This window comes from Nicotiana attenuata, chromosome 1 (assembly GCF_001879085.1).
Source record: "Nicotiana attenuata strain UT chromosome 1, NIATTr2, whole genome shotgun sequence".
NCBI lineage: Eukaryota > Viridiplantae > Streptophyta > Magnoliopsida > Solanales > Solanaceae > Nicotiana > Nicotiana attenuata.
In genome coordinates, this window is record NC_031989.1 from 20,091,773 (window position 1) to 20,097,620 (window position 5,848).

Here is a 5,848-nt window from a genome sequence, read left to right on the forward strand (position 1 = left end):
AAGAATTCAATCCCAATGCTAAATTATAGGTTTTCTATCATTTTCCCCAAAAAGTCAAATATCGACCCCGGGCCCGCTTGGTCAAAACCTGATGTTCGAACCAAAACTCGATTACCCGTTCACCCACGAACTCAAATATATAATTTGTTTTGAAATCGGACCTCAAATCGAGGTCCAAATCCCCAAAATTTGAAAATCCTAAGTTCTACCCAAAATCACCCAATTTCCCATGAAAACCCCTTGATTTTAAGTTGAAATCATGTAAAAAGATGTTATAGATTGAAGAAAATGAGTTAGAAATGACTTACTAATGATTTGGAGAAGAACTTGTCTTTGGAAAATCGCCCAAAAGAATTTAGGTTTTGAGAAAGTTTGAAAAATGAAGAAATTTCGTCTAAGTTATAAGTTGCACAGGTGCAGATATCGCATTTGCGATGTCAGGTTCGCAAATGCGAACTCACAATTGCGGCCCAAGCTTCGCAAATGCGAAGGTAGGCCTGCCCTGCTTTCTTCGCAAATGCGAACTACCGTTCGCAATTGCGGTCCCTGCTGAAGTCGCATTTGCAACATTGAGCTTCGCAATTGCGAAGGTCTCCCTGCCCAGCCCATCTTTGCAAATGCGATATTTCTTCGCAAATGCGAGCTCTCATTTGCGAGCCATTGCGAAGCCTCTAGACCTGCAACACACTAGCAGTTTTCCCAAGTCCAATTTCACTCTGTGGCCTATCCAAAACTCACCCGAGCCTTCGGGGCTCCAAACCAAACATGCACACTAACCTAAAAACATCATTCGGACTTGCTCGCGTGATCAAATCGCCAAAATAACACCTCGAACTATGAGTTTAGCATAAAAATCAAAGAAAAATATCAAGAACTCTTAAGTTTCAAATTTCACAACCGAGGGTCCGATTCACGTCATATGAAGTCTGTTTCTTACCAAATTTTACAGGCACAACTTAAATCCCATATAAGACCTGTACCGGGCTCCGAAACCAAAATACGGGCCCGATACCATCAAATTCAATCACATTTAAATTTCCAAAAACTCTTAAAATTTCAGTTAAACAATTTTCTTCAAAAATTCATTTCTCGGGCTTGGGACATCTGAATTCAATTCCGGGCATACGACGAAGTCCCATATTTTTCTACGGACCCTCCGGGACCTTCAAATCACGGGTCCGGGTACGGGTCCGTTTACTTAAAATGTTGACCGAAGTCAACTTAAATTCAATTTTAAAGGCAAAATTAGCATTTTTATCAAATTTTCACATAAAAGCATTCCGGATATACGCCCGGACTGTGCACGCAAATCGAGGCGAGATAAAAGGAGGTTTTTAAGACCTTGGAACACAGAATTGACTTGTAATTCAAGTGAAGACCTTTTGGGTCATCACATCCTCCACCTCTAAAACAATCATTCGTCCTCAAACGGACATAGAAAAGAAGTACCTGAGTCGGGGAAAAGATGGGGATATCGACTCTGCATATCGGACTCGGACTCCCGGGTAGCTACCTCGGCAGGCTGACCTCTCCACTAAACACGAACTGAAGGTAACTTCTTCGATCTCAACTAACGAACCTGCCGGTCTGAAATAGCTACCGGCTCCTCCTCATAGGTCAAGTCCTTGTCCAACTGGACAGTGCTGAAGTATAACACGTGGGATAGATCGTCGTGATATTTCCGAAGCATGGACACATGAAGCACTGGGTGCACAGCTGATAAACTCGGCGGCAACGCAAGTCTGTAAGCCACCTCTCCCACTCGATCAAGAATCTCAAAAGGACAAATGAACCTAGGGCTTAGCTTGCCCTTCTTCCCAAATCTCATCACGCCCTTCATGGGCGACACCCGGAGCAACACTCGCTCTCCGACCATAAATGCCACATCACGAACCTTGCGGTCGGCATAACTCTTCTGCCTGGACTGAGCTGTACGAAGCCTATCCTGAATGATCTTTACCTTATCCAAGGCATCCTGAACTAGATCTGTACCCAACAACCGAGCCTCTCCCGGCTCAAACCACCCAACCGGCGACCGACACCGCCTACCATATAATGCCTCATAGGGGGCCATCTGAATGCTCGACTGGTAGTTGTTGTTGTAGGCAAACTCTGCTAATGGCAAGAACTGATCCCAAGAACCTCCACAATCAATAACACATGCTCGGAGCATATCCTCCAAAATCTGAATAGTACGCTCGGACTGTCCGTCCGTCTGAGGATGAAATGATGTGCTCAACTATACCCGAGTACCCAACTCACGCTAAACTGCCCTCCAGAAATGCGAGGTAAACTGAGTACCCCAGTCAGAAATGATAGACACGGGCACGCCATGAAAAGAAAAAATCTCTCGGATATAGATCTCAACCAACCGCTCCGAGGAATAGAAAACTGCCATAGGAATGAAATGCCCGACTTGGTCAGCCTATCAACAATAACCCATACTGCATCGAACTTCCTCTGAGTCCGTGGGAGTCCAATAACAAAGTCCATAGTGATACGCTCCCACTTCCACTCAGGAATCTCAATCTTCTGGAACAAACCACCAGGTTTCTGATGCTCGAACTTTACCTACTGACAATTCAAACACCGAGCTACATAGGCAACAATTTCCTTCTTCATCCTCCTCCACCAATAATGTTGCCGCAAGTCCCGATACATCTTAGCGGCGCCCGGGTGAATAGAATAGCGGGAACTATGGGCCTCCTCTCGAATTAACTCACGAAGTCCATCCATATTAGGCACACAAATACGACCCGCATCCTCAAAACTCCATCATCTCCGACTGTAACCTGCTTGGCACCTCCGTGCCGCACTGTGTCTCTAAGAACAAGCAAATGAGGATCATCATACCGCCGATCACAGATACGCTCAAATAATGAAGAACGAGCGACTGTGCAAGCTAGCACACGGCTGGGCTCAGAAACATCCAACCTCACGAACAGATTGGCTAAAGCCTGAACATCCAAAGCAAGCGGCCTCTCACCGACTGGAATATACGCAAGGCTGCCCATACTGGCTGACTTCCTACTCAGTGCATCGGCCACTACATTGGCCTTTCCCGGATGATACAAGATGGTGATATCATAGTCTTTCAACAGCTCCAACCACCTCCTCTGCCTCAAATTTAGCTCCTTCTGCTTGAACAAGTATTGCAAACTCTTGTGATCCGTGAACACCTCACATGACACACCATATAAATAATGCCTCCAAATCTTCAGCGTGTGAACAATGGCTGCTAACTCCAAATCATGAACTGGATAATTCTTCTCGTGGATCTTTAACTGTCCCGCAAAGCATATGCAATAACCTTGCCATTCTGCATCAACACCGCACCAAGTCCAACACGCAATGCATCACAATATACTGTATAAGGCCCTAAACCCGTAGGCAATACCAACACCGGCGCCGTAGTCAAAGCTGTCTTGAGCTTCTGAAAGATCGCCTCACACTCGTCCGACCACCTGAACTAGGCACCTTTCTGGGTCAACCTGGTCATCGGGGCTGCAATAGATGAAAACCCCTCCACAAACCGATGGTAATAACCCGCCAAACCCAAGAAACTCCGGATCTCTGTAGCTGATGTGGGTCGAGGCCAGTTCTTGACTGCCTCTATCTTCTTCGGATCCACCTGAATACCCTTTGCTGATACAACGTGGCCCAAGAATGCAACTGAACTCAACCAAAACTCGCACTTCAAAAACTTAGCATACAACTGACTATCCCTCAGAGTCTGAAGAACGACTCGAAGATGCTGCTCGTGCTCCTCCCGGCTGCGGGAATAGATCAAAATATCGTCAATGAAGACAATCACGAAGGAATCCAGATAAGGCCTGAACACTCGGTTCATAAAATCCATGAAAGCTGCTGGGCATTTGTCAACCCGAATGACATCACCAAGAACTCATAATGCCCGTACCGAGTGCGGAAAGCTGTCTTAGGGACATCGGATGCCCTAATCCTCAACTGATGGTAGCCAGATCTCAAGTCGATCTTAGAAAACACTTGGGCACCCTGAAGCTGGTCAAACAAATCATCAATCCTCGGTAATGGGTACTTATTCTTGATTGTGACCTTGTTCAATTGCCGGTAATCTATACACATCCTCATCGACCCATCCTTCTTCTTAACAAACAACACCGGCGCATCCCAAGGCGAGACACTCGGTCTAATAAAGCCCTTATCCAGTAAGTCCTGCAACTGCTCTTTAAATTCTTTCAACTCTGGCGGGGCCATACGATATGGTAGAATAGAAATGGGCTGAGTGCCCGGAGCCAAATCAATGCAAAAGTCAATGTCCCTATCGGGTGGCATCCCCGGCAGGTCTGAAGGAAATACCTCAGGAAACTCACGAACAACGGGCATAGAATCCATAGAGGGAACCTCAGCACTGGAATCACGAACATACACCAAATAGGCCAAACACCCATTATCAACCATACGCCGAGCCTTCATATATGAGATAACCCTGCTGGTAGAATGACCAGGAGTCCCTCTCCACTCCAAACGAGGCAACCCCAGTAGTGTTAAGGTCACGGTCTTGGCATGACAATCCAATATTGCATGATAAGGGGATAACCAATCCATCCCCAGAATGACATCGAAATCAACCATATCGAGAAGTAGTAAATCTACATGGGTCTCAAGACCCCCAATAACAACCACACAAGCACGATAAACACGATCTACCACAATAGAATCACCCACCGGTGTAGACACATATACAGGAGCACTCAAAGAAACACGAGGCACAACCAGATAAGGGGCAAAATAAGATGATACATAAGAATATGTGGACCCTGGATCAAATAGAACTGAGGTATCTCTACTGCACAATAAAACCGTACCTGTGATGACTGCATCGGAGGCCTCAGCCTCAGGTCTGCCTGGCATAGCATAACATCAGGGATGGGACCCACCACTCTGAACTGCATCCCTAGGATGGCCTCCTGCTGGCTGGCCTCCACCTCTAGCTGCCTGGCCTCCACCTCTCGCGGCATGACCTCCACCTCTAACACCTCTACCCCTACCTCTAGCTGGCTGAGCGGGCGGTGGAACACCCGGTGCTGGAACCATAGCACGAGAACCCTGGTGCTAAGAACTGCTCGAGGCTCGAGGGCAAAACCTAGCAATATGCCTCGTATCGCCGCAAGTATAGCAAGACTTCGGCTGCTGAGACTGCTGACCTTGAAATTGACCCTGACGGCCTGGATAACCACCCTGAAAACTCTGGAGCGGAGGTGCACTGATAGGAGTTAGCGGTGCACTGTAGGGCAACTGATCAGAATACTGCATATGAGAACCATGGCCACCTGGAGCACCGTGAGAAACCTGAAGTGCTGACTGAAATGGCCTAGGAGGATAGCCTCTACCAAAAGAATCCCTGCCTCCAGACGAGGCTCCACTGAATCTGCCAGAATGATGAGGCCTCTTATCAGACCCCTGACCACTCCCCTGAGCTAAAACCATCTCAACCTGCCTGGCCACATTGGCCGCATCCTGAAAAGAAATCTCGCTACCTGTCTCCTTAGCCATCTGCAGTCTAATAGGCTGAGCGAGTCCCTCAATAAACCTCCTCACCCTCTCTCTCTCGGTGGGGAGTGTCAGAAGAGCATGACGAGCCAAATCAATAAACCTCGTCTCATACTGGGTGACAGTCATAGAACCCTGCTGGAGACGCTCGAACCGTCTGCGGTGCTCCTCTCTATGAGTGACGGGAAGAAACTTCTCGAGAAATAGCTGCGAGAACTGTTCCCAAGTGAGAGCTGGTGATCCAACTGGTCTGGCCAAACAATAATCTCTCCACCATTTCTTGGCGGAACCTGACAGACGGAAAGCAACAAAGTCG

General features: G+C 47.4%; 1 pseudogene; it reads right to left on the minus strand.

The window, feature by feature from the left end:
- LOC109240254 lies at positions 3,686–4,104 on the minus strand (annotated as a pseudogene).